Genomic DNA, 24,441 nt, shown 5'->3' on the forward strand with positions numbered 1-24,441 from the left:
TGAATTTTGACTATTATCAGAAATACAATTCTAATTTTATCGTTTTGGTTTTAAGAATATGGTTAGTTACATATCTAAGACCTTAGAGAAAATGCTTGAGAAATATCTGTGTGTATTTTTTATTACTTTTTCGTAAACCTTTTTCCGAAACCACTCGTCCAAAATGCTTTCTTTTGGTCACATTTTTAGTTTCCACCGTGGCCAATCTCCAATTTTTATTTAATATATCAAAATCGGAAGATCAACTAAGTGAATACTTATTATCAACTAATTTTCACTTTGTGCATGAGCTTGCGATTTTTAAAGGAAGAAATAAAATGATAAAAATATTCAAAACGTTAAAAAAAATTAAGCTTGGATTCAAAAACTCTGAAATTAAATTAATTAAACATCACTTTCAAATTATATAATTTCTGATCAATAATTAATTTTTAAACTATCTAATTTCTATTTTTTGGATTTTACAGATTAGAATTTGCATTTTGAAAATTTTAAAATTTCTTTATTATTTTTTTTATAATTTCTTATTTCTGAATATCAATTGTAAATATTTTCCAAAGTTTATGTTGCCACCTTTTCAAAATGGACCAAAAAACAGAGAGCAAATACAATATTTATAAAAAAAAATAGCTTCACAATTTTAATGGAAATAACTTATTTCGATTAAGTCTTTTTAGGACCAGCGACCAGGTCGGTCCGGAAAACAAATTTGAAATGTTTTTCCTGCTTTGATAATCATATACGACATGTTTGGGCTCGTTTAAAAATATTTAGAATTTTTGTAACATGTCGCGGAACCGCGGAAAGTTTTTTTCTCACGAAAAAAGGATTTCGCCATCAGCTAGATATTTTGAAAACTAATGATGCAAAACAACTGTACTGATTTAAAGTGTGTTTTGAACACTTTTAAAATAATAAAACCATAGCTTGTAGTTTTGATTTGTAACCCTCTCAACTTTGGTCAGAGTTTAGTGACATAAACTTCAGAATAATATTCGCAACGGCTAATTGAAGATTTAAAATTTTACACTTTCAAATTTCTAAATTTTCATAATTTTTGATTTGAATTTTTTGGTATAAGACAAAGAAATGCCAGAAATCAAAAATAAAAATAATAAAAACATAAAAATTTAAGATAACAATTCAACAGAATAATATCAAAAATCTGAAATTCCAAAAATTAAAAAATCTAAAACTGAAAAATTAATAAAATAATTGATACTTAAGAAATCCTAAACTAAAAAAAATATCATTTTAAAATTAAGTTATTCAAAATCCAATAAATTATGTTTTTTCAATCTTAATTTTTGGATGCTTTAAATATTTTTATGTTTGAATTCTAGTATTTTTTTTTGTTTGATTGCCATAAGTCCACTGCGACCATTTATTTGATCTATTGTCGACCTGCTGATCTATTTTTAGATCTGCAGAGGCTGCCAATTTGCTGTTCTTGGGTATTTGGGGAACAAAGCACACGCGCTATTGTTGAGCAAGTGTGTTGATCTGTCCACACGCCGTAACATTTTTCCTTTCCTCTGTGCTGTTGTACTTTCCATATGTGTCGCTAAAACTGAAGTGCACTTTTTTATTACGCTACTTAGGATGTGTTCCCAGTGAAATCCCAAAAGCAAGGGACTCTTGCTAAGCAGTTTTTTTTTGTCCCTCCAAGCACATTTTGCGGTTGGGCCCAGCGCACTCCGCAGATGCAAATATACAGAGCACAGCCGGTCCTCGAAACATGTGAAAAGTACGAGGAAAGGTGGTGCCAAGCCATGTGGGTTTCAAACTACGACCTTCCGTTTATCAAGAATTCTAGTATTCCTAAATTAATTTATATTTACCAGAATTTTTGTAATGGCTTTTCCTTATTTCAGCATTTTAAGATTCAGCGTTTTGATAGTCAGCTTCATGAGGCAATTCTTCAATATTATTTAAGCGAATACATTATTTTCAAACGTTATTTTCAGTCGCATCCAAATAAACAAATCAAAATCTCATCAACACATATTGCTCCCGAAGAAATATCAAACGACGCTTTTTGTTTCTGTTCCTTTTCAGCTGCGTACCGCTTAAGAGAAGTCTTTTCGTAAACCTTTTCTTGACTGTTCCTTGAGATTTTTTGTATGGAAATTTAAGAGTCTCCGTACTACAGGACATTTTTAAAATTTTCGTTTGAAAGTAAAATATAGTTCTTGTAGCAAAATTCAAACTAAGATTTGATTTACAGGAAAAATGTAATTGATTTAAGAATTCTTACATAAAGTAATCTTTACTTTTAAAACAAAAATTTAAGATAATAATTACACATGATAATTTCAAAAAAATCAGAAATTCCAAAAATGAAAAAAATCAAATACATAAAAAATATAAAATAATTACAACAAAAAAAATCCTTAAATTATAAAAAAAACATTTTTTATCATTTTTAAATAAACATTTTTTCAATCATTTCAATAAATTATGTTTTAATAATCTTATTTTTTGGATGCTTCGAATATTGGTATGTTTGAATTCAAGTGCAGACTAAGATTAGATTTACAGGATTAAACTAATCAATTTATGAATTCTTACATAAAGTTTTCTTTATTTTTAATTTAGCAAGGTTTCGTAAATATAAAATTTCTAAACCATAAAATGTGCAGGATTTTGTTCCTAGAGTCAAGATATTGCTTGAACAAACATCGATTTTAATAAATGGTTACAATCCTAAATTATTAAACATGTATATAGATTAAAATTTTATTAAAAAATTATCTTTAGAATTGAGATCTGATTAAATTTTTTGTCATGTTTTAAAATTTTATTTTTGCTCAAATTCTGGACCAATTTTCAGAATACAATGAGTAATGAATTTGAAAATGGCGTTTAGTCGGAATATTAAAGTTAAACATGATTCGTTTTAATGTTTGATGCAATCGAGGAAAATTTTAACGGTTTCATATGCATTTAAAAATGGTTACATATGCATTATTAACAACTCTTCCAGTGAATATTTTGGCGTTAAAAATTAATTTAATACATTTTACCTTAATTTTTAACACATTAGAATTAAACACAGGCACTGTTTTTTTCTTCAAATATATATTTATTATAGGCCTACACAGAAAAACATGTGAATTTACTCGACACGGAAAAAATGAATCACATGTAAACTCAGTTGATGTAAACTTGAGATTCGACGTAATTTTTTTTGTTGCCATGGAGACACTTCAGAAGCTGAAATTTCAACGATTATATTTTTTTGTAATTCATTAAAATTATTTATTTTTTTTAGCACCAGGAGCTTCGCAAAATATGAAATGGCTTCAATAGCTAAGAACAATTAAAATAAAACATTGTTTAAGTTTGTTTATAAAATTTTAAGAAAAACAAATATTCCAGTAATGAGTTTTATGTTGTGCTAGAAAAATGAAAAATGTTAGATAAACCATCACAATTATCACACAGCTGAAAATGTAAATCCAGACGGTTTAAAATTTCTCTCAGTATAAAATACAGAAAACATAATACTTATGGTTAGATAAATCGATATTTCTTTAAAAAAAAATTTATGCTTTCAAAAATTTGATTCAAGTTAAGTATATTTTAAATTTAGCGACGTTTATCACGAAATTGGATTACAATTAAACAATTCAAGAAAATGTTAAAAAAACACTTTCTCTACTCCTTTAATACAAACTAGCTGTTAAAATAAAGAAAAAAATGACGAACGAGTTTCTTCAATAAATACATTGATAACTGAATATGAAAATCTTCGAAAACTTTTTTGCATACATTACATTAAAATTTTACAATTCATCTCAATAATTATACCACAAACCAAGTGATGGTATAAATGATTTGCTGATTTTTATACTCCTTGAATTTTTGCACCCAAGCCCCCCCCCCCCCGAACAAAAATCCTGGCTACGGCCCTGCCCAGAGATTTTAACAATTAAAATTGTTGATTTTACTTTCGTTAATTTTATCAAAACCGTACTTGTCACTGCCAATTTTCAGTTAAATTAACCAAAATTCAGTATTAATTTAATAACGTGTTTGTTGAAAATGCTAAAGGCAAAAAGCTAACAGATATCCCGAACTCGAATGAACGTGCTCGACTGTTAGCTTTGGTTTTAGGAAAATCAAAAAATTTGTTGGTTGAATATAATTAACAATTGGTTAAATATTTAAAAGACGAACTTGGGTTTGTTTACGTCCGTCATTTGAAGTCAGGATTCGAACGCGAGCGGTCGATTTGTTGAGTTTGTATTGTTAATTATGAAATGAGAGGATGTGAAAGGTGAAAATTACACTATTTAGCTAATGTTTAAGTGGCAAATCAAAGTGTTGCAACTGGGGAGGTGGAATTGGTGAGTAGGTTTGCTGATGATTTCTTTGCAGGTGATAAACTATGAAGACCAAGAGGACGACCTTCGCCATGAGGACCTCTGATGCGAGTGAGTTGAACACGTTATGAGAATGTTTGAAGGAAAGAGAGGGCAGTAGAAGGGAGATGCGGACCAACTCTTCACGGATAGAGCAACCAGGGCAAATTTAACAAAATGTTGGTTAATCTAAGTAAGTATGGGTTTATTTTTGCACAATAATTTATCTAATGTGATTCTTATAAGAAAACTGAACCATTAAAAAGCATTGTGATTACGACGGATAAAATCATAATGAACCATTGTTTTTCAGAATCATCAATTATAAAATACATAGAAATGCGTACACATGACAACATAAAAAAAAGATGAAGTAAAATATCAAAAAATATAAATGTATAAAATATATAAAAGAAGATAATTATTACCTTGAAAGTTTTGTTGCAATACGACTACTCAATAAACTGATAAGTTAAACTCAAAATATTTTTTCAGGAATCGGAGTACGTTGAATAAATTGAATCAAATGCAGTGAAAGTGTGTTGCCAAAACTAATTGATAAATTAATGCAAGCTTGGTAAGTAGCATTATTGATATTTCTTCTTTCCTCATTATAATTACATTTATTTATGTTCCTTTTTACAGTTTATAGCCGAAATTAAGAATTTTGTATTAAATTACCAATAAATTTCAAATGTCTATTTGCAGCAAAAGGTTCACTTAGGTGAAAATTCTGTGTCCCACCACAAGAAAAAATAACAAAACCTGAGACCGTTGTAGATGATGATGACTTATCGGATGATTTCACAGTGATGGTAAGTGAATACAACACTTAATGAAAACTTTGCTCGGTTTATATTTTTAAGGAATTCACGAGAAATTTGTAATATGCTTTTCACGGAGAGACCGTGCCCAGAAATTTTAACAATTAAAATTGTTGATTTTACTTTCGTTAATTTTAACAAAAACGTACTTGTTACTGCCAATATTCCGCTAAAATAACTAAAATTTAGTATTAATTTAATAACCTGTTTATTGAAAATGCTAGAGGCAAAAAGCTAACAGATTTCCCGAACTCGAATGAACGTGCTCGACTGTTAGCTTTGGTTTTAGGAAAATCAAAAATTTTGTTGGTTGAATATAATTAACATTTGGTTGAATATTTAAAAGATGAACTTGGGTTTGTTTACGTCTGTCATTTGAAGTGAGGATTCGAACGAGAGTGGTCGATTTGTTGAGTTTGTGTTGTTAATTATGAAGTGAGAGGATGTGAAAGGTGACAATTACACTATTTAGCTAATGTTGAAGTGGCACATCAAAGTGTTGCAACTGGGGAGGTGGAATTGGTGAGTAGGTTTGTTGATGATTTCTTTGCAGGTGATAAACTATGAAGAGCAAGAGGACAACCTTCGCCATGAGGACCTCCAATGCGAGTGAGTTGAACACGTTAGAAGAATGTTTGATGGAACGAGAGGGCAAAAGAAGGAAAATGTGGGCCGACTCTTCACGGATAGAGCAGCCCGAGCAAATTTAACAAAATGTTGGTTAATCCAAGTAAGTATGGGTTTATTTTTGCACAATAATCTATATAATGTGATTCTTATTAAAAAACTGAATAATTAAAAAGCTTCGTGCTTACGACGGATAAAATCATAATGAATCATTATTTTTTTCAGAATCATCAATTATAAAATACATAGAAATGCCATGCCATGAGTCTGGCGGTAGAGCTGCGTTTTGGCGGTGAGACGGTCCTTCTTGTAGCAGTTTACAACCCTCCTGGTAATAATTGCTCTGATTTTCTCGAGGAAAAGTTGGTGGAGTATGCCTCAACCTACAACAACGTTCTGCTGATTGGAGACTTCAATACTGACATGAGCAAACCGAGCAACCTGCAATCCCAGTTTCAATCCGTCCTTGACACATTTGCGCTCGTATCTGTCGGCGAGGAACCTACATTTTCCACAACCGTGGCAGCTCTCAGCTTGACCTGTTCATCACCAGCTGTAGTGACAGAGTGTTGCGTTTCAACCAAGTTGGCTGTCCTGCCCTTTCCCAGCACGATCTCATCTTTGCCTCGCTTGACTTTGATGCAAATCCGTCCCTCGCGTCAACACCTATCGTGATTACGTGAATTTCGATTCTACCAGCCTGGTTGATGCGGTTTCGTCCGTTCCTTGGCACAACTTCTACGAGGTCAACGACCCAAATGAGCTGGCTGATTTTTTCAACTCCCGGATGAAGCAAATTCACGACGTTTGCATTCCACTTCGTGTTATCAGATGCCGCAATGAGTCCAACCCCTGGTTCAGCTACGAGATCAGAAAGTCGATGTTAGAACGTGATCTGGCGTATAGTGATTGGCGAAGAGCACCTGCAGAATCTAAATTAGTGGCTAGGCAGCGGTATAACTCACTCAGGAACAGGACAAACACGATGATAGCGAATGCAAAGTGCAATATTTCAACCGTTTTCTGGACAGCCGTGTTCCATCCAACGTGTTATGGAAACGCTTGAAATCTGTTGGCGTCGGCAAGGAAAAGTCTTCCAGCGTGTGTGAGTTCGACCCTGACGAGGTTAATCGTGCTTTCTTGTCGAGTTTTATCCAAAACGAGCAGGGCAGCGGACTGAGAAGTTCAGCAGCAGATTCTCCGTACAGCCTTACTTTCCAACCAGTGGAAGGCTGGCAGATCGTCAACGCTGTGTGTGATGTGAAAACCAACGCCACTGGTCTAGATGGACTGCCGATCAAGTTTATAAAAATCGTCCTCCCCCTGGTCTTGCAGCAAATTACTCACCTATTCAACAGCATCATCGCAACCTCAATCTTTCCTACCTGCTGGAAACACGCTAAAATCATACCACTGAGAAAGAAACCCCACCTGAGCGCTTTGACGAATCTACGGCCCATAAGCATCTTGTGTGCGCTCTCGAAGGTGTTTGAAAAGCTTCTAGAACAGCAAATGTCGTCTTTTATCACCGAGAACAACCTACTCACGGAGCACCAGGCGGGTTTCCGGAAAGGCCAAAGCATACAAACCGCGACTTCCCGTGTGTTCGACGACTTGGCACGCACGACAGACAGGAGAGGATCTGCGGTGCTGTTGCTGCTCGATTTTTCCAAGGCCTTCGACACCATACCCCACAACAAGCTGTGTACGAAGCTCGAAACGCAATTCAATTTTGGTCCATCCGCGGTGAACCTTATCAGATCGTATTTAGAAAACCGACGCCAAACCGTTTTCTGTGGAGATCTACAGTCAGTAAGCAGCATCGTAGATTCCGGGGTACCTAAAGGCTCGATTGTAGGGCCTCTGCTTTTCTGTTGTCACGTTAACGATCTACCACCTGTGCTCAGATATTGCTCGATTCAACTCTACGCGGATGATGTGCAACTGTACATTGGTCGACTGGGCCCATGCTCCCGAGAACTCATCAGGATGGTCAACGAGGATCTCGATAGGATTGCTGTTTGGTCGCAACGGAACCAGCTATTTGTCAACCAAGCGAAGAGCAAAGCGCTGTTTGTGCAGGGTCGTCGTAGAAACAAAGCGCAACTCGATCTGCTTCCTCGTATCACCATGAGCGGCCAAGCCATTGAATGGGTAGACAGTGCGAAAAATCTGGGTTTCATCTTCCAAGCGGACCTGCAATGGGACGGACTCATCCAGCAACAGTGTGGAAAAATCTATGGCAGCCTACGCACACTCCGAAGCTGCACATCCGCTGCTCCAGTCAGTACGCGTCTTAAGCTGTTCAAGTCGCTGATTCTGCCTCATTTTCTTTTCGGAGAGCTGCTACATGTCAACCCTAGTGCTGGTGCATTGGATCGGTTGCGTGTTGCGCTAAATTGCTGTGTTCGTTACGTTTACGGCCTCACCCGATATGATCATGTCAGTCACCTACAACGGAACCTGGTTGGTTGCCCTCTGGACAACCTGTACGCACACCGCTCGTGTCTATTCCTGCGCAAACTCCTCACCACGCGCTCCCCACCAGAACTCTACCAGAAGCTGCAGCAGTTCAGAGGCCGCCGCCTGTTGAATTTGATCATTCCCGCCAACAGAACTTTGACCTACTCCAGTTCCCTGTTCGTTCGAGGTGTGGTCAACTGGAACATGGTGCCAACGGAACTCAAACACGGGGTATCGCAAGCAACATTCAAAAGAAACTGTTTAGAGTTCTGGAACAGGAGTAAACCAAACAAACGCCGGGAAACGAGAGCAGCGTAAGAGCAGCGCGCAGCGTGTAACCACTGTCGCGCCCGGAGGTCCCGGAGCCCCCCTAACCACAAGCTATAGGAAGAGTGGCATAGGGACAACCCTCCGGCTCCTCCGGGGTGCCTGGAAAACACGACACGCCAGCTGAAGAATCCACGGAGGTATCCGAGTGACCCGGGGCCCCCCTAACCACAAGTTACAAGAAGAGTGGAATAGGGACAACCCCCCGGGCACTCGAGTCCCCTGGATGAGGTCGCATAAGGGGCAAACCCCCATCCCCTCGGATGAAGCTACGCATGGACAACTCAACCCACTACTCGCAACTCAAGAGAACACCGAGAAGAACGACATCAACCAAGGAAAACCGTTTAGTTAATAAGTGTAATATTAGTTAGCAAACACAGATGATACCGGAGGTAGCAATTAAAAAGGTGCAAACCTTACGCTACCAGATTAAATAAATAAATAATAAAAAATAATAATAAATGTGTACGCAACATAAACAACATAAAAAAAGAGATGAAGTAAAATATAAAAAAAAATATCTAAAATATATAAAAGTAGATAATTATTATCTTGAAAGTTTTGTTGCAATATGACTGCTCAATAAACTGGTAAGTAAAACTCAAAATATTTTTTTCAGGAATCGGAGTACGTTGTATAAATTGAATCAAATGCAATGAAAGTTTGTTGCCAAAAGTAATTGTTAAATAATGCAACCTTGGTAAGTAGCATTATTGATATTTCTTCTTTCCTCAATATAATTTCATTTATTTACGTTCCTTTTTTCAGTTTATAGCCGATGTTGGGATAAGAATGAGGTTCTTCGGAATCACTAAATCTCGACAGCAGGCAATTTCAATATGGCCAGCTTCAAGCTGTAGGAAATAGATTTATTAGCAATATTCATAGTTAATTCTTAGTCGGTAGTTCTTACAATTTTTAGTGCGCCGTTGTTGATGGCAAGGAATGTGGGTCAATGATTTCAGGGTTTGTGGCGAACAACCTAGATGACCAATATTAATTTACAATAAATTGAGAAAATATAAATATGCGCATCTTACATAAGTATATGTTTTGGAACACGTTTTAGGAAGCAATTAGATTAAATAAATTAGTTTAGCATGTTAAACGATTTGCTAAGCACATCATGGTCACAACTACTGTCCTGCAATCAGTTGGCAGCTAGAGCGTCGCGTCTCTCGATTCCGTTGACATCAGGTGGACAGTGAGTCGTTGCGGTAATATTTGACGGTGGACTTCGTCGCAACATACCCCCACCCGTGAACCGAGTGTTGGCAAAGTTGCAATCGCAGGTTTACTATCTCCCAAGACGTCCAAAACAGCCAAGGTTGCTGCTTTCCGGAAAGTCACCGTCACACCTTGATCTACCGTCGGATGTCCAACACCACCAGATCGTTGTTCATCAGGGGGCAATGCTACACATTCATTCAAATGCATGGGTTGCGATCTTGCGGAAGGTTCAAAGGCATTGTTGAGCTGCAATACAGAATGGTCTAATCTCGAGCTTTGGGATGCGCGTTCGATGGCATTTTCAGCTGCGATGTCCGTGAAGCAGTTCCCACGACGTCCATTTCGCCAGGTCCCTTTACTGCTGCCGACTGGACTCCTCCGGTTACGGCCCATTCCACCGAAGATAACGATGACCTGGTTTCGTATGGCTACGCAGGGATGTTGTTTACCCTCCGAGAGAAGATCGATCACCTGCCTCAAGCTAGTCGCGTTTGCATGATCAGTCCGTGTTATCAAACCCCAAGTGTTAAACCAATACAAATGTAAACCGAAATATGTGTGGGTTTGGTGCTTACTTCTTACAGACTGATTGCGATCGTCACAATAGCGAAACACAATAACAAACCACTGCTGCCCAGTATCATCGAAGGCAATGGGATATAGTGTGAGGAGCTTTGTGTCACGGTGTTGTGTCGATGAGCTAGCTGCATTCAGTGGAGTCTGCTTGAGCGATCGGGCGTTTGTTGTCATCGAGTGGTGGATTTGTTTTTTAGCACGACTAGTCCAATTGCAGAATTCAGCTCCTGCCGGCCATTTGCGCAGCGTTTCGGAAAGGTGTCGTTGATGCACGGCTGAATACAAATATCTGGAGCTGTAGAATGACGTACGCAGAGTCTCGAGAACGTGCGGTACGCTGGGCGGTCGAAAATTAACATCTGAGCGGCCAGGAAAGGTCAAAGACGTGTGGCTACTGTTGATGCAGGACGGATCTTGGAGGATGCGCTTGACCAGAGGCAACTCATTCCGAGATTTCTGTTGCTGGGAATCCATTCGAATGAATTCGTCATCTCGTCCTCGACGCCCAGTTCCTGGGGGAAGTTGAGGGGATGACGGAAGTTCATCTGTTCCTAGCGCAACTATTGGGGGAAGATGGTGTGGTTGTGGAACAAACTTTTGCGGGGTCGGAGAATTGCACGACGATTGACGTTGCTTCGATTCGGCGATGGAGGTGGATTTGCAAATCTGCAACTGGAGAAGTCGAACAGCGGTTTCTTCTTCAATTTGCCTCCTTCTCTCTTTATCCGGTGCATAGCCTCGTCGAATTCGCGCTGCTTGGCTTCAAGCCTCCGTTCAATTTCTTGCTCCTGTCGTGATTGTTCTGCCTCGATCGTTCTTAATTTCTCCTTGAGGAGAGCTCGCCTACTGGACACGACACGGTGCGGAGAAGTGGCGGCGTATTCATCTCTTTGGATTTCGGAGCGAACTTCGGTCGTCAGGAGGTCGACGATGTTTATATGCACTTGCCCTCCGAGAGTCGTGACGTAGCAAGAAGGGCGGAGTTTATGGCCGGGAACTTCATTACCCGTATAGTGATGATCATCCAACATTCCCTAACCTCAAATTAAAAATTCTTGAAGTTTGTTGGGATAAGAATGAGGTTCTTCGGAATCACTAAATCTCGACAGCAGGCAATTTCAATATGGCCAGCTTCAAGCTGTAGGAAATAGATTTATTAGCAATATTCATAGTTAATTCTTAGTCGGTAGTTCTTACAATTTTTAGTGCGCCGTTGTTGATGGCAAGGAATGTGGGTCAATGATTTCAGGGTTTGTGGCGAACAACCTAGATGACCAATATTAATTTACAATAAATTGAGAAAATATAAATATGCGCATCTTACATAAGTATATGTTTTGGAACACGTTTTAGGAAGCAATTAGATTAAATAAATTAGTTTAGCATGTTAAACTATTTGCTAAGCACATCATGGTCACAACTACTGTCCTGCAATCAGTTGGCAGCTAGAGCGTCGCGTCTCTCGATTCCGTTGACATCAGGTGGACAGTGAGTCGTTGCGGTAATATTTGACGGTGGACTTCGTCGCAACAGCCGAAATTAAGAATTTTGTATTAAATTACTAATACATGTCACATGTCTATTTGCAGCAAAATTCTGTGTCCAACCACAAGAAAAATAACTAAACCTGAGACCATTGTAGATGATGATGACTTATCGGATGATTTCACAGTGATGGTAAGTGGATACAACACTTAATTTTATACAACATAATAAAAATATAAGCTTAAAACTTGGTGAAAATTTTGCTCGATTTCTATTTTTCAGGAATTCATGTTAAATTAAACATCTTTTTTTTAATATGTTTAACAAAATTTGTAATATGCTTTTTCATTATTTTTAGTTTAATGCAACGTATTTTTTAAAAACATTAATCAAACTTTACATGTTTTATAACAACAGTTAAAAAAAAAGTTTTGTTTTGATGCTTTTTAACAGTAACTTAACAACTTCATGCAAAAAAAAAAACAAATTAGTACAAAACTTTGAATTTTTAGGCAGAATAAATGCGAAAATAAAAACACTCAGCATTAATTTGTGAGGCATTATTACAAAATTTACTGCAAATTCAATAAAAATATTGCTAACAACAGCTAATTATTGACTACATGTACGAATATTTTTCTGTATTCAAGTAAGACAATAGTTAAAATATAGCTAGAAATTCGGCCCAGCCTATATTGTTAGATAATTGAAGAAAATATATTTCAACACTTACATAAATTATGTCTAATTAAGAAATGTTTTGTTATAAAATACTAATAATTTGCTGCATGCAAAAATATTTCGGTTAATACAACGAAAAAAAATGGTTGAAAAATAGTTGAAAAACATTTCCCAGCCAGTTTTTAACAGATTATTCCACAATATTTCAGCTGAAAACATGAATTTTTTAGTTAATTTTCTGAAAAAAATTTTCTAGCAGTCGACTGCTAGAATTTTTTTCGGCCATTTAACCAACAAAAATGGCAATTCCAAGTATTTTTTTAGTTAATTTTAATGACCGGTGGTCAGCAATTTCGGGTTAACAAAATCAACAATCGATTGTTGAAAAAAAGCTGTGTAAAAAATTAACCCATACTTTTAGTTAAATTAACCAAGATTTTCTTAGATTTGCCCCGGCCAGTCTCTCCGTGTTTAAATTTTTTTTTTTGATTAATGCTATGTAATTTTTTAAAACAATAGTCAAACTTTACATGTTTTATAACAAGAGTTAAAAAAAGTTTTGTTTTGATGCTTTTTAACATTAGTACAAAACTCAACATTGATTTGTGAGGCATTATTACAACATTTACTGCAAATTCAGTAGAAATATTGCTAACAATAGCTAGTTATTGACTACATGTACGAATATTTTTCTGTATTCAAGTAAGACATTAGTTAAAATAGAGCTAGAAAATCGGCCAGCCTATATCGTTAGATTATTAAAGAAAATATATATCAACACTTACATAAATTATGTCTAATTAAGAAATATTTTGTTATAGGGAGCGGCCGTGGCTGACTGGTAACGGTGTTCGCTTTGTAAGCGAATGGTTCTGGGTTCAATTCCCATCTGCTCCCAACGAGAAAGTTAAGAACACATGAATTTGAAATTATGAATATGAACGAAAAATCAAAGTCGCTCGAGGCGGGGTTCGATCCCCCGTCCTTTGGATTGGTAAGCAAAAATGCTAACCTCTAGGCCATGAGGACTTGGTGAGCGTGGACTGGAATTAGGAATACTGTTACAGAGAGCGAGTTGTGGCGCTATAACCACGGTAAATAGAGTCCCGGGCATTCGTGGAAATACAGTGTCCCATCCCAGAGGGTCCCGGAGTACCAAACCTTCTTAGCATGGTGCTCCCAACGAAAACAACCAAAAATCTCGGAGCGTATGGTGGTGTGTCCCCACGCTTCTTCCTCCCCTGTCGATTCAGAATTGTGTTGTTGTTCGAACACTCAGTGCTCAAACTCAACCCAATTACGAGTAATCTCTGCGATACGGCTTTACGCAGTAGGCCTGGCCGCTTTAACGCTTGTGATGTTTCAATGCATTCCGATGCAATGGCGCACTACAAATGTTAATAAATGACAAGAAGAGTGCTAGGCGTCATCTAACCTAAGGCACTCTCCAGGATCCCTTCGAAAGATTGGCTGCGCTAGGGTCTGATTAGATTAGATTAGATTAGATTAAGAAATATTTTGTTATAAACCACTAATAATTTGCTGCATGCAAAAATATTTCGGTTGATACAACGAAAAAAAAATTGTAAAAAAATAGTTGAAAAATATGTCCCAGTAAGTTTTCAACAGAATATTCAACAATAATTCGGCTGAAAACAAGAAATTTTAAGTAAATTTTCTGAAAAAAATATTCTAGCAGTCGACTGCTAGAATTTTTTTCAGCCATTTAACTAACAAAAATGGCAAATCCAACTATTTTTTTAGTTAATTTTAGTAACTGGCGGTCAGCAATTTCGAGTTAACAAAATCAACAATCGATTGTTGAAAAAAAGCTGTGTAAAAAATTAACCCATACTTTTATTTAAATTAACCAAGATTTTCTTAGATTTGCCCCGGCCGGTCTCTCCGTGTATGGGAAAACTTGCATTTTCACATTTTTGAAATTTCAAAATTCGTGTTTTCTTATTTTATGCAACTAACACCGTAGAAGTATAGCCCTTGATATCCTTAACAACTCTTTCAAAGATGGTGGTGCTAACTTGCTTCTAACAAAAGTTACAGAGCGTTCAAGAGAGTCATTTCGGAATACTCGAAAAAAATCATACTTTTTGTTAATACTACCAGATCAAGTGGAAATTTTCGTAAACTATAATATACTTGAGGAATTGTAGTGCAATTTAACTAAACAATGTCTTCTGAACATTTCTTCATAACGATTTTACGTAAGGCTCACCAAAATATAAGAACAATCGTGTTTATTTTGTATATCATGGTTATTTCGGCAATGGTGGCAGAAAATGTGAATTTCACTGATTATTTCAATACACTACTTTTCAAAACTCTGTATCTTTTTTGTGATGCACTTTAGCACCATACTGTCTTGGGGAGAGTTGTTCAGGACTTTTAGGGCTATACTTCGACGGTGCTAGTTTTATAAAATAATAAAACAAGAATTTTGCAATTTCAAAACTGTGGAAATGCAGGTTTCCCCATAATAATTTCCATACAAATTTCATTCGCTTTGCGCCAATCGTGGGTTAAACCAATCGCTGGAATTGGAACCCAAAAAATGTGTTGCTGATAGGATTTTTATCATTTTTTATTTTTACCATATAACTAGATTCCACCCTAATGTTACATCCGATTTTCAATAAGAAATCCAAAACAATTTATTCAATTTTAGTATTTCAAAGAAAATGCAATTCGAGATAATGATGTTTTTTGCTTCAAATGACTGTCAACTATCTTTGGGCCATGTTTCAGAAGGTTTGTTGATGTAGTTCTCGAGATACAACCATTTTTAAATGTTATTTCCAACTTTTTCTAAGAAAATCTATAAAATCAATACAATTTATGCATTTTAAAGAATATACAATTCGCGATAATGATGAATTTTGCTTCATTACACTGCCAACTATCTTTGGACAAAGTTTCAGAAGGTTTGCTGATGTAGTTCTCGAGATACAACCATTTTAAAATGTTATTTCCGACTTCCGACTCTAAGAGTTTCTAAGAGAAAATCGAAAATAACATTTGAAAATGGCTGTATCTCGAGAACTACATCAACAAACCTTCTGAAATTTGGCCCAAAGATACTTGGCAGTCTTATGAAGCAAAATTCATCATTATCTCGAAATGCATATTCTTTAAAGTGCTGAAATTTTATAGTTTTTATAGATTTTCTTAGAAAAAGTCGTAAATCACATTTTAAAATGGCTCTATCTCGAGAACTACATCAGCAAACCTTCTGAAACATGGCCCAGAGATACTTGACAGTCATTTGAAGCAAAAAACATCATTATCTCGAATTGTATATTCTTTGAAATGCTAAAATTGAATAAATTGTTTTGGTTTTCTTATTAAAAATCGGATGTAGCATCTTAAAAGGGCTGTATCTCGAAAACTACATCAGCGAATGTTTTCATTTTTAGCACAGAGCTGTGCTATGGTGTAAAGTATCGATAGACCCCAAAATCTCGGATTGCATTTTTTTTTTCATAATAACGGTATTTTGAGCACCGTGGAACGACGAAACAAAGAGAAACGCAAAAAGTTTTTTTTTTTTCTAAAATTTTTTTGGTAAAATCACGATAACCCGTGATGATTGCAAGCAAACCCCTAAAGTTTACATATCAAAATTTTTGTAATTATCTGCTCTACAACTTTGCAAAACATTATTACACTCTAAAAAAAAACTTAGAAAAAAAAAAATTTAAAATGAAAAAAAATTGTTCTAAATGAAAAAATGACCCTTCTAGGTCAATGTAGGTTCGAAAAGTGCATTAAATTTTCCATAAAATGACATGTTCCAAAAAAATGTACAGTCGAGTAACAGAAAATGGCAAAGTTTTTAAAACTTTTTTAGTGTTTTTTTCGATGAAAAATACGTTTTTTCGGAATTCTGAGTACGCCATCAAATCGGGAGTTTAATTTTACATAAAAGTCCCTCTGACATCAAATTTCTATCTCATCACCGATTCAGGCTGCAAATGATTGAAAAGCACCTCTTATTTCGCATGCTCAAAAATGAAAGGGGTCGTACCACTCCTCCGTCACGAGATATCAAAAAACGGACCTCGGATTCGTGATCAGGTACAAAAGTTACCCCTAAGGACAAAGTTTCACGCAAATCAAAGAGGGGTTCGGGGCAACTTTTCCCGATTTCGTGTCGTCGCCATCGTGCTAACTTGTCGTACGTGCTTTTTGGGTCAAATTGAGTTGAGAATGCCATTTTGTGCAGCTTCACAGATCCCCAAAATTCGATTTCAATCCTGAGATATTCAACAAAGCCGAAAAAACTCCTTGCATTTTTGTCACTTTACATATGAAAGTAGTTTCAATCTTGTCGTGCTATCTTGTCACTCCATGAAAATTGATGTAAGTGCGACAAAAGGCCAAAGGGATTTCAGGCCAAGAAAGTCAGGATGCGTTTGTCGCACGTACAGGCTAGACCACCGTAAACATTTGTAAGTATAACTCGAGACTCCAGCAACCAACTTCAACCAAACTTTGGGACAATGCACAGAATGGTGAACCAAACAAAACGTGCTTGTTATTGTTTACATTGCGTGCTCTCGTTTTTGAATATTCAAGGTCAAACATTAAAACGCGTTATTCTCGGAACGTCAAAATGGCGGGTGCGACAAGATAGCACGACGACGTCGGTGTGAGATTGTAGAGAATGACCCATCTACAAAAAAAGCTTCTTGTGTTCTTTTTTTATTTGTGACAAAAATAAACCCAAATACTCCGCGATACCAAAAAAAAAGAGCCAAACATATCTCAACGCCATTCCATATCCCACTTCGTAGCCAAAACAGAAGCCATATCGAATTTCATCGTGCCCCGATTTGTCAGCCACTCTGCTGCTGGCCAAAACATTCCATTCCGATGTCGATCTGTCTATTTTTCTCCTGCTTATTTTTGTTTGGAATTTTGGTCCCCTTCAATCTTAGGACATTGCACCGCCACCTTCGAAGATTGCGTCGATTGGCAGACGGCTTTAAATATAATTTCCCACCTCAATATCAAGTTTTATTTTTACTAAAATCGATTCAGATTTTCGGAAAACTTAAAAATCCAAGAAAAATGTATTTATTTTCCACCAGAATGCCCGTGAATTTCGATTCCACAGATTTTAACGAATTTCGTTCCTCTTTGAAATTATTTTTCGATCAGCGCCTTTATTTGTTTTGCGTTGCTTTGAATGTGATTTCAACTAGTTTTTCTTTCTCCTCAAACAAAAAAAAATCGAAAATATTTCCCCCCAACTTGGTCACCGCCTTTCGCGTCGGGCTCATTCTCAAGCCGTGGCAAAAAAAAATCAAACAAAATTGAATGGAAAATTATTTGAAAAATTCCTGCGTAGAGAAAAAAAGCGAAAACAAATAATACACTACGTCCCACTTGGCTCAACTATGTGGACCGGAGGAGGACAGATCATGATGAAAGGAGGATTTTATTTACTTCACAAATTCCAATTCCAATCGACGCTGTCTTCGTCTTTTCTTTTCGGCGGGGAAAACTCAAAATAGAGAGAGAGCACATGGAAATGGCCCTGTCCACTTTTTGGGCCGTGGATTTGTTTATTTTTAGGAATACTTGAGGTTGCTGTTGCTATTGATACATATTGATATTGTTTTTTCCCAAACCTTCGCTTTGTCGCCAATCTGCGCGTGTGGGAGCGTGATAATGTTTTGAGAGCAAATAGAGATGAAATCAGTTTGTTTCGAGTGGCACTCGAATATAATGGGATTTTAATGTCGATTTAATATTTGGTTGAAATTTTATAGACTTTTGAATTGCTTTGTTACAAGTTTAGAGGTACCATCAGCAGGGGTGACATTGAGCTGGAGAAAATTTTCCTAAGCTCTATTCGAATTCGAGGTGGAATGTGGGGTTTCAATAATATTTAACAGGAATTTTCATGATAAATTTAAATGAATTCTCTATATTTTTGAAAAACGAGCATCGTAAAATACTTTGGACTGTGGTCCAAATTGGTGCCCAATGTAATTTCAAATACGAAAATAAATTATAAACACGGCATTTCAAATATTTTACTATAGATTTTTTTAGAAGCATTTTAGATTTGATATTTTATTTTATTTACTTGTTCCTGTTTTTTTTTCTTTTTTTTTTTGTAAAACATTGTGAAGAGTAAAAAAACACAATATTATAGTTTTTAGTTCAAAGCATTGGAAAAAATATTGACGCTTTGAAATAAATTTCGAGACAAAATTTTCTATTTCAAATTTTATTTTTCTAATCCGGCTGAAATATTTGGATGCTCTGTACTTTTTAAAGTATTTTTTTGATCGATAATTATATGGTTGTTTTTATTATTTTGCCTTTCTTACTAAAGAAAGGCATAGGTTTCACTTTATGGCTGGACGTCATTTCCATCTTTGTAAATATGACAATTCGTCAAAAAATCACACTGCGTCGATTTTCGACGCTCTATCGATTCACCTTGACAGAACTCGTCTATCTCCAACACTCGAATTTTGAGGAAAAAAAACCGTGGAGTTTGAGTAATGTGGTAAAATTTCGCAAAATTTTGTGTCGCAAAGTTCTCGGCTCCCCTATTTTCAATTTTGACTATCCCAAGTGCATTTGAAAGCTGGTGTGCTGATCCCGAACCTTTTTTAGATCGAATTTGGAAATATCAATCCGTTTGCGGATGTGGCAAGACTTTTAAACGAAATACACAGTTTCCAAATGAAAATATGGTAAATTTTTTTTTTTCATTTTCATATCTTTTATTTATATCAAAAATTGTTTGAGCTCTACGGAGGTTGTCGAGTTTCATCAAGATTCATAATTTGGTTCTAGAGTTAAGGCCGTTTGATTAAACTACCATAAGAAAAAAAAATCCCTCAAAAAAGGTCAAAGTTCACCTGGTGACCTTCGCCAAAAATTTTCGTTTCTAATTTTATCCGAAATTTCCTTCTACATTCATAGCACAGACCATAAGTAAGCATCTGAAACAAATTTGACATCTATTGGAAATACCCATCAATTTTTAGAACGATTTACTTTTTGCCTTTCTTACTAAAGAAAGGTATAGGTTTTACTTTCTGGCTGGACGTAATTTCCATCTACGTCAATATAACGATTCAGCATGAATATTCATCCGCCGTAAATTTATTTTCCTTTGGTCCAATTGTTTTTTATTTCTTTTGGAAAACATATCATTATAATACATTGCTTTCATCATAGGATTTTTGGTATCATTTCACTTTCTTTTGTGCTGACGTTATTAATAAACAAAGTTTCACAATGTTATGAACTGAAAGAAGTTCTACCATTGTTATGTTCTTTAGTAAGAAAGGCTCTATCTCACCCAGGTAGTATTAAATCCGGTTTTTTATATGTGTGAAGAGATACAAAATGCAATCTCTTTCAAAAAACTCCAGAAAGAGCGAAAAATCTTAATCTCTTCTTTATCCTAATCTCTTCTTTATCCTGAATTAATAGTTTTTCCGAATTAATAATTTGATTGGAAACATGACACAGCAGCATACAACTTTCCTTCGCGAAGAAAACAAAAATTAAATTTCTAAAAGTTTTCACTGCTTTAATTTAAAATTGAAATTTATCTTTTTTAAGATCAAGGTTAGAAAAGGTAAATTGTAAGCATTCTTTTCAAAATAACTTTAAAGAACAAAATTTATCTTAAAAAATAAAAATACCTATTATCTAATTCATCATTTAAATAAAATGTGTAAATATTTTCAATAAAAATCCTCAAATCGACGTCGTCGTACTATCTTATCGCACCCGCCATTTCGACGTCCCGAGAAAAACGCGTTTCAATGTTTGACCTTGAATAACCAAAAACGAAAGCACGCAATGTAAACAATAACAAACACGTTTTTTATTGCTGACCATTCTGTGCATTGTCCCGAAGTTTGGTTGAAGTTGATGCTGGAGTCCCGGGTTTTAATTACAAATGTTTACGATAGTCTAACTTGTACGTGCGTCAAACGCGTTCTGACATGGAATCCCTTTCGTCAGTTGTCGCACTTACATCAATTTTCAGAGAGTGACAAGATAGCACGACAAGATTGAAACTACTTCCATATGTAATGTGACAAAAATGTACGGATTTTTTCGGATTTTGTTGAATATCTCAAGATTGAAACCGAATTTTGGGAATCTGTGAGGCATGTGAGCTGCACAAAATAGCGTTCTTAACTAAATTTGGCCCAAAAAGAACGTACGACAAATTGGCTCGACGGCGACGAAATAATTCAGGCGCAAAAATATGTTTTCTCAGAATTCATTTTTTTTCCAGAAAATCGAAGAACAATTCTTTAGAAAATAAGAGTTGTATAATTCTCTTATTTTTTTTTATTTTTAAGACGTTGCTAAGTCGTCAGAGGCAAAAAATCCAAGTCACGGTTTCAAGATTTGTATGAAAAAAGTGATTTCAGTTGAGTAGACTTCTATTTTCTTAAACATTTTTAAACTTTTTGAAAAATATTATTGCATCCATCACGGGAATTTCCAGGACAAAAATCCCGGGATTTTTCCAAAAACCGGGAATTCCAGAATCCCGATTTTTTTTTATTTTGTCCTGGGAATTCCCGAAATTGAAATCAAATTTTGGTCTAGAAATTTAGATTTGGTTGTGGAAATAGATCAAAAGTTGAACACTAAGTAATCGATAAGAAGTTTAAATCATTAAAATTTGTATTCCGCATGTATCAAATAAATTTGGCTTATTAGGGAAAATTGTACAAAAGACTAAGTATTAGATTCACGTATATTAATAACATTAAGCTTTAAAAAATATTACATTTACATTTTGCATCAAAAACCAGCTGGAGCAAATCAGGACATAAAAAAAAAACAAATTAAGGTAGACTGTTTAAGCTAACACATTTTTTTTATTTATTTTTTTTTTTTTGGTAATGTTCTGATTTTTTTTATTGATTTCGGTTACAACGGGAACAAAACAAAACAATTTGTACACCGATTTTCAAATGTATTTCTCTTAAATCTCCTGTACCTATTCAGTCTGCAGTCCCAAATATCCCCAGTTGGCCTAAAGGTAATTTTTAAAATATGTTTTAAATATCAAACGTAAAATTCTAAACATATTTTAAGTCTTACATTGTCTGATATAATTTTATTTCTTGTTGTTTTAGACAGTTTCAATGAAATTGTTTAAGCTTTTGTACTTTTGTAGTCATGTTATATGAGAAAATAAATAAAAGAAATATATTAAAAATTGTGGTTAATTTCAATTCCAAAGCACATCAGAAAACACAATTTTTAATGTGTTTTAAATTATTTAAAGACTGCTGTCGTTGTTCAGATTGAAGTATATTTTATCACCAACTAACAGTTTTTAGTTAATTCTATGATTTAAGCTAGAAAAACGTAACAAATATGATGAAAACATAGATTTCTAAATGCTTCAAAAATTTCCCGGGGTCCTGGGAATTCCCGGGATTCAAAAAATATTTTTCCCGTTTCCCGGGAAATTCAAAACCCGGAAAAATTGGACACCCTAAAAAATATTAATTGCCTCCTGGTTTTTCGGACCTATTTTCGAGGGAGGTGACAAAAACTTTGAAAAATATGTATCTGAAACGGCCTAAGTAAATTTAAAATATATTGTAAAAATGAAATTTAGATGCACGGTGCCGCAATAAGTATTATTCGAAAAAAAAATGCATAAAAAATTGATATTTTTAAATTTGAATGATCTTTTTTCGCGTTAAAATTAACAGGATGTTATATTCCAATCGACAAAAAATACAATACAATTTTATGAAATTCAACATAAAAAATAATTGTTTTTATTTGAATTTGCTTTCTTATTTTTATTTTTTGAAAATATACAAAAATACGAATGTATTTTGCAGCAATTCATCATGAATTTGTTTTTTTTTTTTGTTGAACATAACTTCCAGCCAGCCACTATTCCATTCGTTTTTGTTTTCTTAATTTTAGTTTTTTGAACAATGAAGTGAGCTATAAAGGGACCATCCATAAACCACGTGGACACTTTAGGGGGGGGGGGGGAAGGTATGGCGATTGTCCACGATCCATACAAAAAAGTTTTTATTTGTATGGACAATTGTCCACGAGGGGGGGGAGGTTGAGATTCCCAAAAAAGTGTCCACGTGGTTTATGGATGGTCCCAAAAGCTTCCCATTTTTTTTTTACTATTCTGTTAAAAAATATTATATTAGAAACAAAAATAACAAGTGAGCTGCAAACTGAATGAAATCAAAATGGTTTAAACTCAGCACATGTGTAGGGATAAAACTTTGGGACAGTTGTCCTTGCCATCAAAGCTGAAATTAGCATAATTTTCCTAGCTGGATTGTTGGCAGCCAGCCCATCATGTGGAATTATTTTCCCGTTTATTGCATTCTTTAGTGACCACTGTGCATTAGCGTGGTTCACGTTTCTATGAAAAAGACAAAAGTTGTTATATTGTCTTGCATCAACCGGAATTTCGTTCTTTTATGTCCCCAGAAGCACTCCTGAAAATTTGAGCCCATTTGGTAAGGTCTAGGAGCTCCAGTTTTAATTTGAAATTTATATGGGATTTTGATTTATTTTCCATGGGAAACTATCTTATTTTACATTGTATTAGGATTTTTTTATATAAATCGATGAAATGACTTGATTCTTATAGTAGGAGATAGGTTTTGAAATGGGGAACAACTTTGTAGAACATACCAACATGCTAGGAAGTGACCCTTTAAAGATACAGATACTTTTAGATGGTGGCTAGCCCCTTCAAAAGCCACCATCTAAAAGTATCTGTATCTTTAAAGGGTCACTTCCTAGCATGTTGGTATGTTCTACAAAGTTGTTCCCAGTTCAAAACCTATCTCCTACTATAAGAATCAAGTCATTTCATCGATTTATAAAAATCCTAATACAATGTAAAAAGATAGTTTCCCATGGAAAATAAATCAAAATCCCATATAAATTTCAAATTAAAACTGGAGCTCCTAGACCTTACCAAATGGGCTCAAATTTTCAGGAGTGCTTCTGAGGACATAAAAGAACGAAATTCCGGTTGATGCAAGACAAAATAACAACTTTTGTCTTTTTCATAGAAACGTGAACCACACTACTGTGCATGTGTGGCAATAGGACACTTCATACCTTGCTTCTTTGGAGGGGGAAGGAAAAATTTGGAGCTTTTTTTTTGAATTTTGAAACAATTCATTCCAAACAATCTTAAAATGTTCTGATCTTTTTTTGCAAAAATCCTACTGATGAAATCTGATTCCTTGAATGGTGATAAATAACTAAAATCAGATATCAACGTTTTAAAATCGTTCAAATTTCAATTAGGTTATTCAACTTTTCCCGTCCAAACAAAAAAAATTGAGCTAAGTCTGTTTCCCCATTTGAAAAGTACCCCTAAAGCACGTGCCAAGATCAATAGAAAAAAAATACCTCCGAAATTGTGCGAGTACGGAGCCAAAAGATTTCATGTTTTATTCAACGGACGAGCGTGCGCCATCTTATCAAATTTTCGCCATCATTTTCCCCTAGCAGTCATCGAGTCCGTCTGGCGACGACGACAGTGATTGCCCTCTGGAACCGAGCTTACCCCTTTCTGCTGCTGAAGGTACACCGTCTTCCTTGAGCAAGAGTTTGCCAAATCCTGTGGCCCACTTTTTTTTTGTTTTCGTGAATTTTGGCCCGGAATTCCGTGCCGTTGAGTTCAATAACTTTTGCAGTTGAGATTCAGCGAGTTAAAGTGCGTTGAAAATTTGGTACACTTTTGGAGGTAAAATCATCCGGAAATGCATTAAACAACCTTATCTTGATCAGTTTCGAAACAACCACTTCAGAATAAATTTTCCACAAAAGGA

General features: G+C 35.5%; 1 long non-coding RNA gene across 1 annotated transcript; it reads right to left on the reverse strand.

Moving 5' to 3' along the window:
• Window positions 1-9,391: 9,391 nt before the first annotated feature.
• LOC119765635 lies at window positions 9,392-9,681 on the reverse strand. Its single transcript, XR_005276868.1, has 3 exons — window positions 9,652-9,681; window positions 9,525-9,593; window positions 9,392-9,465 (listed from the first exon to the last, which is right to left on the reverse strand). It is a non-coding gene; the product is annotated as an uncharacterized LOC119765635 (long non-coding RNA).
• Window positions 9,682-24,441: the final 14,760 nt, after the last annotated feature.

This window comes from Culex quinquefasciatus, chromosome 1 (assembly GCF_015732765.1).
Source record: "Culex quinquefasciatus strain JHB chromosome 1, VPISU_Cqui_1.0_pri_paternal, whole genome shotgun sequence".
NCBI lineage: Eukaryota > Metazoa > Arthropoda > Insecta > Diptera > Culicidae > Culex > Culex quinquefasciatus.